Raw genomic sequence first — 13,159 nt, 5'->3', positions numbered from 1 at the left:
TTTTCTTCCTGTTGAACCCTAAAGTTTCTTGAAGCTTTTACCTTCTTAGACTTTCTCATTTATTGCAAAGTGAAACTTTCTGAAAAATACAGCAAAAAACCCCAACAGTTCCCTGAATAGTTCTCCATTTAAATAAAGAAGTGATTAAAGCAAATGAGGGTGGGTTTTTTTCCCCTTTTAAAATATCCCCTTCCCTCCAGAAGGATAGTAGTTGAGAAATTTGTATTTGAATCTCAGCTTAGTGATTAAACAGACAACTCTCTCTTCACAGATAATCATACTGCTTTTGCCACATGAACTACATGTACAAGACTTGAAAACTGCTATGAGGATTTCTTTCCTGGCTTCTTATTCTTAGGTCTTCTAAATCTTTACAGCTACCACTAGGCTGAGCAATAGTTCTGCTCCAGGATGTCTCCTGGACTTGCTGTATCTACAGGCTGAGGAAACTGGCTAGACTTACGAAAACAGGGGACAGGTTATGTGTAAGTCAGTGTGTAGATGTCTTCTTCCCAGCTGAGTTTGAGATGGGCAAATGAAGTAATGAATTAGGGCATATTCCCAGGTAACACTGTATAAAACTGAGTGCATTCTATGGAAATGAACATGATCTTAAGTTTCTATAAAGCACCAGTAGGTTGTCTTAGACAAGCTCAGAATTTCTAGAATGCTCTGTAATTATTATTTTATTAATTGTAAATTTGTAGCAGTCTGGTAGTTCAAACACAGACTTGGAATTTCCAGAAGGCTTTGCTGTCTTTTCTTATCATTTGGCCTGAAATGTTGCAGAAGATGGGAACAGCTTTGTGATAAATTCTTGCTGTGCACTGTAAACTACAGATAAATTCTAAGGTATTTACCTTTAATAGTATCTCCTTGGAGATAAAGCACAGGGGAGCAGGTCAAAGAAGCAGCAGCTTCTGCCATGCCTTCCTAGAGCCACTGGCTCTGGAAAGCCCCGGCAGCTCTGGGACTCAGAACATAGCCCTTTCAGATGCTGCTGGGGCAGACAGTGGACGAGCTGAAGTCCCTGCAGTAGGAGCCCTCTCCTGGCCTGCAGCTCATTTGCTGGGTTAGTGGCAGCCAGCCTCATGCTACTTGCACAGTGCTTGGGGCTTGTGCCTTTCACTCTCTTCACCTTTTGTGAAACCTGGAGTAGAAAAGAAGCACTAACAAAGCAGGGAAAGAAAAGAGTGCTCGTGCTCCTGTGTGTCTGCTTGTCTGTGAGCTGGGAGGCTCCAGGAGGGGCTGGGCAGTTCCCTGAAAAAAATCTGCTTTCCAGATACCTGCAGAAACACATGGGTGCTTCTTTGGGTCACTGCCTGAAACTGGAGGATTCAGTGATTTATCCAACCACCATCAACAGTGCTCCTCTGTGGGACTTCCCTGTCCCTCTACAGTCACTGACCTGTGGCATGTCCTTTGCTGAGACCATCCACATGGGCAGTGAGGTCCTGAAGTAGGCACCAGCTGTAATTCACATCACCAAGAGAGCTATTTTACTAGAATTTCTAATGATCCCCATAGTCACTCTGTCTCCTCCCACACCAGAGTGGCAGAAGGTTCACTGAGGACATGGAGAACTGGTGCAGAGGGAAGGCATGGCTCTAAAAGGGTACCCTTTCCCCGGGCCTTGGGGGTCTGCACATCCCTGGACTATGGGTGTGCTTGGCACCCCACAGCTACTTGCCATTTCTTCTACCTGCTGTGGTGAGCACCAACACCAGGCTCCACAGGCTGCGAGAGAGACTTCTCATAGGTCACTGTTAGCTGTACTCTAGGTGCTGTGCTCCTGCCCCACAAAGACCACATACTTTGGTCTGAAACCATATACCAATTTAATGCCTACTCCCAAATTCAGTGTAATGCATAAACTCTCTTGTCCCACTTACAGACCTCTATTGTGACGTGTAACCTTCACACTGTCTGACATTTCTCCTCGGGTAGGACTTGGCATTTCCTTTTGCTGAAGTTCATGAAGTTCCTGTCAGCCCATTTCTCCAGCCTGTTCAGGTCCCTCTGGATGCCAGCACAACCTTCTGTATCAGCCACTCCTTCCTGTTTTGTACCACCTTCAAAGTTATGGAGGGTGTACTCTGCCTAATGTTCCAGACCATTAATCATAGAATCATGGTTCATAGAATGGTTTGGGTTGGAAGGAACCTCTGAAGATCAGTAGTTCCAACCCCCCCACCCCACCATGGGCAGGGACATCTTTCACTATATCAGGTTGCTCAAAGCCCTGTCCAACCTGAGTTTGAACACTTCCAATGAGGAGGCATCCACAACTTCTCTGGGCAACCTGTTTCAGTGTCTCACCACCCTTATTGTAAAACAATTTCTCTCTTATGTCCAATCTATATCTACCTTCTTTCAGTTTAAAACAGTTGCCCCTTGTCCTATCACTACAGGCCCTGGTAAAAAGTCTCTCTCCGTCTTTCTTATAAGCCCCCTTTTACATATTGAAAGGCTTCAATAAGGCCTCCCCAGACCCTTCTCTTCTCCAAGCTGAACAACCCCAACTCTCTCAGCCTCCCTTCATAGGAGAGGTGTTCCAGCCCTGTGACCATTTTTGTGGCCCTCCTCTGGACCCACTTGAATGAAAATGTTGAACAAGACTGGACCCACTACTGACCACTGGTGTACAACATTCATGGCTGGCCTTCAGCTAGTCATTGTGCTGCTGAACACAACCCTCTGGGCTGTCATTCAGTCAGTTTTCAATCATCTACCTCACTGTCCCCTGATCTAACTCATACTTTATCAGTTTGTCTATTAGGATGTTAAACCACAGAGAATGTTACACCACAAGACTTTCAAAATTATAAATTGTATGTATTTCTGTAGCACTTCCCTCTATATAAAACTGACCATAGTCTCCTAAAACATTTGGATTCTTAAATAATGGGTAGATTCTTAAATATTGAACACTTTTAAGTCTGGCATCTATTTTCATGTTAGATTTGGAGAGTCATCTGTGGAGTCTAGTCCAACCTCCTGCTCAGAGGAGGTATGATTAGATCATGCTGCTTAGGGCCATGTCCAGTTAAATCTTGAACATATCCAAGCTGGAGCTGCAGATTCCCCAAACTTTTTTTTTGCAGAGAGGTAGAACATCCTTAATTTCCACTGAAAATAGTGAGGTCACAGCACTGTAAAAGTTAGCTGGTATATGCTATGCATCAGAATACTTGGATATCCACAGGTCTTCAGTGCTTGCTGTAGTGGCTGCTTCCAAAGCTTGTATGCTATGTGTAGTGAGAAGGAGATTAGTTATGACTCTGTGTAACAGTTATGACTATAATGGTTGACAATATGAAGTACTTGAGGGGTACTGAGGCATTAATGGTGGAAGTGACAATACACAGCTTGCATAATTACACGGAGTTAATTGCATAAGGAGAATTCCACAAATACCTTGGTTAGGTTTCAAAGATTTAACATGCATTCTGAGCGCCTGTGTCTAAGGTTTGGTTTCTCAAAGTGCCCATTGAGTTGCCACTTAGCCCAGTGGTCATTACAGGTTTTGTTTCTAAAGTTCCTCAAGTGTCTGCGTTTCTTACCCAGAAGCACAGAAGCCTTGGCAAAACTCGTCTGTGACCCTTTGCAACTGATGAGCTAGATAATCCTCTGCTAATACTGCAAGCAGAACTTAGTCCAGTATGCAGTCATATTTTCTAAATTTATGTCAAGATCTGCTCGGTGATCTGATCTTTAAAACCCGTCAGCAAAAATTTAGCACTAACTCTAGCTGGGCAGTCCCGTCAAACATTTTATAACCCCATCTGCCTGGACCTTCCAGAGATCATCAGAACAGGAGGAAACCCAGAAGCTCCCGCAGTAATGTAGAAGGTATCAACTGTCTGAAGCTTCAGTCCATATATGGAGTTGCATGATGAACAAAGCAACTTTAGCAGAGGCAGAAAAGATGTTCAATCTGCTAATAGGAAGCTTCAGAGCCAGAACTGTCATCTCTTATTGCTGACTTTTCAGGTGGTGCTGGGAAATTAATACTTCCTAAATCATGAAGGAACAGCAGAGTGCTCAGTAAGAAAAAGAGGAAGGGATTTTATTTAGCTTCTATTCTTCTAGAGATGGGACTTGTGTTCCTGGAATTTCTCTGATTTTAGCCTTTAAGTGAAATGTGATCAGAGCTGCTTGTAAAACAAATACTGACATGAAGAGCAAAACAGAGTCATTAATAGAAAACCTTGTAAGCATACTTTACTTCTTCAGAGTGAGAGAAGGAGGTGGCCTCTGACAGTCCTTTTGCAGTAGGCTGAAGTAGCTTGTAAACAGCTCACAGTTACCGTAATGCAAACTTGAACCATCAGGAAACGATATAGTGATGATAGACATCAGCATGCATCAGTGTTGATGTCCAAAGGAAACTGCAGATGCATCAGCTTCATCAATCTTCTGATCCAATGTTGTACCTGGTTCCTATGTGATGAGTGGGGTAGAGGGAAGAGTAATGCTAAGGCAGCTGGACTGTTTATGCCATCATTTTAACATTTCTGAGCAGGAGGATAAAAAGGCTGGCACACCACATGAAAACAACTTAGCTCGCAACATCCGCTACAAAAGAGCAGCAGCTGCTATGCTCAGCTGTGTGTAAAGCTGAGAGAGCTGTTTAAAATGAGAACGCTTCCAAAGGTGTGGGACATTATAGATCATTTCACCATGTCCACAACACTCCTTCTCCCAGAAACTGCTCCTTGCTTTCACTTTGGAGCATCATGAAGTTATTATTTGCTTTGGCCTGGAAGTCTAGCAGGGTCTCATGGGGTCACCAAGGTCACATCACTTGTGTTTCCAGATCTGTTTAAGGCTCTAGGATGGGACTCAGCATAGATTTGATTTCTAGTGCTGGCAGAGAATTGTTGCCAGAAACTGGGCAGTGAATTTAGTTTAATTCTCCAACTGTGCAATAGGGGTGTTAATAATTCCATATTTCACAGAGCTGTTGAGAATATATATTAATGTGCAAAAAGCTCTCAGACTTTACACTGTAGATTTGAGGAAAAATCTGTTCAGTTTGTTCTGTACAACTATGGTATTAATCCAGCCAAAACAAAATTTCTGCTTTTACCCAAGGCCAAAAGTTTTACTTTTGCTGGTTTAAGAATATTTACTAAACATTAATACTCTAACTTTCAGTTGAGAGTCTGAAAACAGAATTAAGCCGAAGGTAACTTCCACTGAATACTGGGATGATGTCTGGCAGCTAGAGGTATTAATGCACTACAGTTTCATAGGTAGATGTCTGGAGGTTACAACTTCAGCACTTGTCTAGACTGTGAAGTTAACTGTAGATGTGCTCCTCCACACCCTCATGTCAGAGGGCCTATCAAGTAACCAGCATCAGTGGTTCTTTCTCTGTTCTTCTTCTCAGTGTGCAAAAGTAATAAACAATCCTATTATTTTATATATTTTTCATTTCTTTATGTCTAAAGGAAGTTTGTGGAATTCCAAAATTCCCTATAAACCAAGAAAAGTTCTCACTTTCTGCTGCTCTCTGCAATATTGCAGTATGAAGAGGCATGAAGAAACAAGTCTGCTGATCTGGCTTGTAGCACTGTATGCACACCTCTAGAGATTACCAGGAGGTGAAACTGGAAGCACAGACAGGTGTTGAAATGTTCTTCCTGTGTGGGACACTGCTTGCTGAAGGTCAGCAATCACCTGCTGCCACCTCTGAGCAAGTATTTCCAGTTTGCGCAAGAAACTTCTTACCTGGTGTCTGAGGTGAAGAGCTCACTCTTGATAGTGTGCAGCTATCAGTCTTGTTTCTAAACTAAATACAGGCCAGTAGACCACTTTTGTCATGGCTCTTGCGGGGCACTAGAACAGGGAAAGACTATGCAACAGCAGAAATTTCACAATCCCTGCTGAACTTGTAGGCTCTGATGAACTGTAGAAAATATAACAGGGCATGCTTTGTTTCTATTTTCATACCCCAGAAAGCATTTTTTCAACTGATGATGCATAACGTTGCAGCCTTGTTGCTGCAATATCAATGTGGTTTGCTCTACCATGCAGTCAGCAGCCACTGGAGAAGCCAGTCAATTTCTTCAAGCTGCATACAGCCTATGCTGCCACCACATTTTCAAGATGTGGGAGGGATCCAAATCTGTTTTTAACAACTCCAGCATGTTTCAAATTAAATGCAGCTGGCAATCTTCTCTTAGATTTTGGACCATGGTTCCTGCCAGGTTACAAATGCTTGATTTTTGTTACTGTTTGGTGTTAATACTGTGAGCCAGTAGAGGGCATGCTGGCATTTAATTTTAATATTATTAACTTTTAAATAGATACGTTTTCTTTCTGAAATTTAAAGGGTACAGTTAACAAACGCAGAGATTCCTATAGAAAAGGGCCATTGTGCAAAGCTAATTATGAAAACCTGCTTTTCCAATATCACCCAAACCTGAACATTAAAATTAAAAAATCCCCAAACAATCCAGAAGCCCAAGCTGTGGAAATTGCTAAAGTTCACCCTACCTACTTTCATCTATTGCATTTTCATAATGTAGGCAAATTTTTTTTTATACATATCTTCAGAATGGGTTAATAAAACACACCTAAGGATTGAAAAGTCCAGTAAAACAGTTGAATAGCACCAACATACTCATGTCACCCATCTGTCCTGAATAAAGTTATTTTTAGCTGTCTCCTAGCTACAGATCCTTCCAGCACAAAGCTTTATAATTTCAGACACACATGCTTACATGTAGCTTTTCCTCCCCTCTCCCCCATATAATACTAGAATTGCAGATGCTCACCTTCAGAAAACATAAAATAAAAAAAAAATCAGAACAGCTTCTGAAATTGTTCATTCAAACACAAACTATTCATCATGAAATATATCTGTCAGCCTTTACCTGGAAGGAGAGTTATGCTTACTTTGGGACAAACTGTCTCAAGGAATATATTAGAATATGAATGTTTTGACAGTTTATAGCACCTTTCATCTGAAGTTCCCCAAATACTTCGAGTATATTAATTGAGGTTCCTTCTTGTAGCAAAATCTTTTTATTAGACCCAATATGCATATGGGCCCTTGAGGCATAAGTGATTAAGACCCACTTTTTCCAAAGCATGTCTTGAAATAGTCGTCTCAGTGCCTGGTTGCTTTTCACTGTAAGATTAGTGAAACAAAAATGTGTTTTGTTTTGCTTCTCTAAAAATGTATTAGGAGTAAGAGGAGTGGGAAGTAATAATGTCTAAGAATTTAATTAATCTGTAACTTGACTCTAAGAGATAAGTATAAGAAAAAAGATCAAGAAGTGTTTTCAGGAGTAAAGATAGGTTCGCCAGAGACATTCCAAGAGTGATTCATATTGGCAAACAGCTGAGCTGAAAGTGCCTGTTAAAAGTGCTGAAACAACTACTCTCATGTGAAATCTTAAAATGATCCTCAAAAATAAATTTTAAGAATATCAACCTCATGCACATGTGCAAAAGGACACAGTGTGTGGGGCAAGTGGATAATAACCTGAGGCATTATAGGCTTGGTTTTGACAAGGCAGAGAGGACTCAGGATGTCAAAGGTAGGAGCAATGATGGCAAATCATTGCCATGTGTGTCCTGTGTGGCACCGCCAGAAAGCTGAGCTGATGTCATCAGCAATGCCAGTGCTTTGTAAAATGTGTTTTTGCCCAGAGGCACACAGAGACATCTTTTCCTGAGACTTTCACTATCCCTAGCTATCATTTTAACCCTTGAATTATAAAGAAAACAAAAGAGTCTGACAAAAAGAAACTAGGTCTTTTTTGGCTTCATTGGAATAGAAAAATAAGTGTGGAGATAGAGCTCCATGGATACTGGGGCTAGAGCTCCATGGGTACAGGCTTCTGCTTCCACCTGTACACAACTGTTGTAGGAAAGGCATAAAAGCTGTGCTGTGGGCAGACAGTGTCAGCACATTCCTTGCAAGTATCTTGAATGTGCAAAGTAGAAATGTTTTGTTGATGAGCTCTGGAAAATCCATTCTAGCAACCTATCTTTGCTGTCTTTATTCCTGGGTGCTTTCAAAGCATCATTAGTGACAGCACTTGCTTCAGCTAGTTCCTAAGGTTCCCTAGGTTCCTAAAGACCTAAGGGAATTCCTTACAGTTAAACCTATCAGGATTACAAAACACCGCGTTTCCAAGGACTAGGCAGACCCAGCTCCAAATTATTTGGATATTCTGTGTTGTGATAGATTTCCAAAATTTCTGGACATACAGACAGCAAAATAACTTGTGATGGCTGAAGGCAAATCCTTTTCATAGGGTGTTTAAACTTTCATTCCTTTCCAAATATTTAGTTTGAAATTTTTGTCTCCAAAATCTTTTTTATTTGCTGCAGGAGTATCACCGCCTTTGCCCCGTTCATAAGTAAGTAACTAAGCATAATTAGTCATGGCTGACAGGCAAGCAAGCAAGCAAGAACTGAGGTGGGATGAACCATGGTATGATCAACAAGTGCTAGGAGAACAATACCTGAAACTGCTGGAAAGGCCTAGTGTGGTATCATCGTGTATTGATTTGAGACAGCATCTGGCTATAAACCCCCCCCAGCAATAGAGTTTGGAAAAGCTGGTATGTGGACATCTCACACCATGTAGAAGCAGAGGACCCGAGATGCAACCACTAAAACCTTGCCTACCAAGCCCTCAGGCAGACCCCACCATGGAGCAGCTGGAGAGTGTCACTTTTTCTGCAGCCTCAACTTCTGGCATGGAAACAGTGGGGGAATCATGCACATAACTATGCATGTTAACTGTGTGTGTGTCTGTGTGTGCACATGCATGTGTGTGCATGTGCACATGTGTGCACAATCCTTTACCTGATGCAGCTTATCCTACTTCTTTGGTCCACTGTCATGGTTTAAGCCCAGCCAGCAACAAAGCACCAGGGGGCTGCTCGCTCACTCCTCCCCCCTCCCAGTGGGATGGGGAGGAGAAAAAATAACAAAAAGCTTGTGGGTTGAGACAAGGACAAGGAGGGATCACTCACCAATTATGGTCACGGGCAAAACCAGACTCAACTTGGGGAAAAAAACAAAATAAATTTAATTTACTACCAATCAAATCAAAACAAAGATAATGGGAAGTAAAACCAGATCTTAAAACACCTTTCCCCACCCCTCCCTCCTTCCCAGCTCAACTCTACTCCCAGTTTTCTCTACCTCCTCCGCCCAGCAGTGCAGGGGGATGGGGAATGGGGGTTGGGGTCAGTTCATCACACCTTGTCTCTGCCGCTCCTTCCTCCTCAAGCGGAGGACTCCTCACTCTTCTGCTCCAGTGTGGGGTCCCTCCCATGGGAGACAGTCCTCCACGAACTTCTCTGGCGTAGGTCCTTCCCACAGGTTGTAGTTCTTCACAAACTGCTCCAGCTTAGGTCCCTTCCCGTGGGCTACAGTCCTTCAGGCACAGACTGCTCCAGCGCGGGCATTCCCGTGAGGTCAAGGCCATCTTTGGTGGCATCCCACTGTTCCAGCGTGGGGCCCTCCCCGGGCTGTAGGTGGGCATCTGCTCCCCCACTCGCCTCCATGGGCTCGGGGAGGACAGCCTGCCGTCTCACCACGGGCTGCAGGGGCATCCCCTCCTCCGGCGCTCCTCCTCCCCTCCTTCTGCACTGACCTCGGTGTCTGCAAAGGGGTTCCTCTCACGTTCCGATCCCCCTACTCACTGCAGGTTCCCCTTCTTAAATCTGTTCTACCAGAAGTGCTACCACCGTCCCTGATGGGCTTGGCCTTGGCCAGAGGCAGGTCTGACCTGGAGCCAGGGAAGCTTCTAGCAGCTTCTCACAGGAGCCACCCCTGTGGCCCTTCCGCCACTACCAAAACCCCACCACACAAACTCAAATCATGCACTTAATAAAGTCAGCTCATCTGTGTCATGTTATCCAGTGTTCCTTTTCCCCCATGACATTATATTAATTATCAAAGAATAGAAGTTATCTTGCTTGAAAATATTTTCTCCCTTTCTGTGAGGGATTACAACTTTCTCTTACTTTTAAAATGTTTTGTGTAAACATCTCAGCATTGGAGAATTTTTTTTTTTAAGAAGTTCTTACTTTTGACGCAATATGGAGAGTGAACAGGTTTAATGTTCTGCTCTCTGTATTTAAATGATACATTTTGAAGTAAAATGACTAATATTTTCTCTCTCTTCCACATTTTATATGCCATGTTTTGCCCAGGTTTCAGTAGATAAGAAAGCATGTGAAACAAAAAAATGAAAAAATATGGGAATATATCTAACTTTGGAAAAAGGTATTTAAAGTATTACTCTTACACTCTTCAGGTATTGTACTCTGAGTTGGTATTCTAAGAAAAATGCTACTGGAAACAATTTGTAATTAAAAAGTCTCAACATTTTTTTCTGACAAACAATTATTGATCAGCTCTTGAGTATTTCTGTAATTCAGAGATGTCACCTAACTACAAGAAGAGTTCTTAGGCCAAGGTTAAGATATACTGCTTATTATGTAACATGGTATCTATAACTGCTTTGATATGCAAAATTACTGGACAACTTGCACCATGTCTTCACCCCTGCACTAGTTTTCCAGTCTGCAGATTTAGGCAACAGCCTCTTATTTTATATTTTTTTCATAGTTGTATGGAGGATAACTTTTGTTTATGTAGAAGATGTACACCTACTTGTTAAGGAGTTTGTCCTGAAGGAGATAATTTTGATAAAGATAATACCAAATTCTGCATCTTTGTTATCAAGATTATTCTTCTTACTTTCATTTTTTCCTGTCATCACATCTGTCTTGTGTATTCAGCGTAAACCCTGAGAATCTGCTCATGTTCCAGCAGAGCCTGAAAACAGTTACTCCTTTTCACCTCTTCTGGCTACATATCAGAGTAGCCTCTGCAACTCTTTTGCATTTGGCCTTTGTCCTCTTTTTAACATTCTGTAAAACTTCATAAAGCTTTTTTTTATTTTTGTGTTGGATGCTCAGACATCAGGGATCTAGCTGAAAAGCACTTTTTAAAATCCCCTAAATTTGTAACTCTTGCCTGCACTTAGCAGTGTGCTGCAACAGGGTATGCGCATCTCCCTTATCTTTCAAGTATTTTGGTCCAATGCCCAGGCAATTAGTGACCTGACTTTATTCCTACAGCACTTAGTATAGAAAGAGGAAAAAATTCTCTATATTGTCTTTTTAACACTCTGCCTGGCATGGTGCAAGTTCTACAGTAATTTTGCATATCAATCCTCAGCAGCTATAGACACAATTCTACATAATACCCAGTATATCTTAACCTTGGCCTAAGTAGGTTTTCTGTATATTTTCTATAATAGTATATTATTCAGACTTGCTTTTAAAGATCTCCAGTACTAAGCTCTGTATTGACAATCTTGACTGTAAGGACAACCTTCAGATGCTGCTGCTCAAGTGCACTTACAGAGAAAGTAACAGGTGAAATCTCTTGCATTAGCAACATTTAGGAACAGCTAACCCTATGCAGTTGGTATCCTTGGGTTTAGCAGTCCTGCAATCTGGAACCAGTTACTGGGGATCTGCACTGAGAGGGAGATAGAAAGGGATGCTGAAGACTCAGAGTCTGGTGAATAACTCTGGTGATAAGAAAGGTTAATTAGAAATTCCTGGCTGGTTGGTATCAAGCAGGATGCCATCCAAGGTTCCTGCTCAGCTTGACACAAAGGAAATACAAGCAGCAAGAAACTTCTGACTGAATGCTCTTCTCTCAGAGTAATAAGAGGAAAAGCATCGGGATTTGTTCTTCTCTTCCCATTAGGTCTGAAGACATTTTCTTGTCTGAGCATCTCATAGTTCCTGCTTTTATTATTTTCAGTTAAGAGCAAGAAAGCTAAACCTTCCCACAAAATGTATTTCCAAAGTGCTGATTTACCAGTCAAAATATTTTGTGTAAGCTTCTGTGTGACTAGGTTTAACTTAGTTTCTGACATCTTGAAAATGGCTAAAGCATAAATAACCACATTGATAAGATGTCATGGCTGGTTTTACTTTGTAAAACTTTATCTTTAAAAAAGAATGGCTACATTTCTGACCAGCTTCTCTTATGTTACAGCTGCATATATCCAGAAATCTTTCTTAATAGTTCTGTGCAGGTGATCTGACATTTAGAGGGATTAATACTGACAACCTGTGGTTGTTCTTTAAGAATTGATCAGAATTCCATTCCTCATACCTGCTTAGGCTATCAACAAGGTCTGAAGATTTCTGAGGGGTTTTTTCCCCCACCTTTTAATGTCTATGCTCTTTCTTCACCTCTACAATTTGTTGGCTCATGAACAGAGCTGAGGAGTTTGTCCCATTCAAAACTGGTTTTCATTCTGGGCTGCTGTTAGAGGCTGATAAACAGAGATCATAAAAATCAGTGTCAGGTGACAACATGGGTATCAGTACTGAGATATAGGCATAAAAACAAAAGTCACAAACTTTTACACAAGACGCCGTGGTGAGAAGCAGAATTGGTATCAAGTACAATATCCTCATTAAGCATCATTGGGGACAAATGTTCAAAATAAGGCCTTGGCTGTAAATGCTAGTTTCTAATAGTAAACATATTGACTTGATCACATATTTGCTATGAATTTGCTACCTTTACAGCTGCTTCCAGCAATTCAAAATAAATACTACACTTCCGCCCTAACAACAATGCTGCTAACTTTCTGAAATATGTAAATAGGGTAGTAATCAGTAGATGTAGAGAGGCCATTTTTGTGAAACTGATGTCAGAACACTACATAGAGCTCCAACATTAACACTTACAAAGCACTGAAAAATGGAAATGTGGGAAAATACTTGCTAATTGTTCAAAGTTTAGGGAAACACACTGCCAAGACCCAATCCTTGTTTAGCTCTAATAAGAAACAGAAATAACTCAATTTTGGTAGAAAAATATATTTATTGGTATAACTGGGATAAAATATAGAACATACTGGGTCTACTGAAGCTCATAAATATAGTAAAGAAAGGCAGTTGGCCAAAATTTGAAGAGATGCATCCACAGTCTGTTAGTGACTGGGTCCCTTCCAAAACGCAGAGCATAATAAGGCACAGTTTATAGGTGTAGTTACTAAGTGGCAATTGAATGAAATTCTGTGGCTTGAATAAATATGTCTAAGAAGTGTTTAATAGCTCCTACCACTCTGAAAGACAAGAAGTTG

Source organism: Harpia harpyja, chromosome Z, assembly GCF_026419915.1.
Source record: "Harpia harpyja isolate bHarHar1 chromosome Z, bHarHar1 primary haplotype, whole genome shotgun sequence".
Classification (NCBI taxonomy): domain Eukaryota; kingdom Metazoa; phylum Chordata; class Aves; order Accipitriformes; family Accipitridae; genus Harpia; species Harpia harpyja.
Note: the sequence above shows the minus strand (reverse complement) of the source record.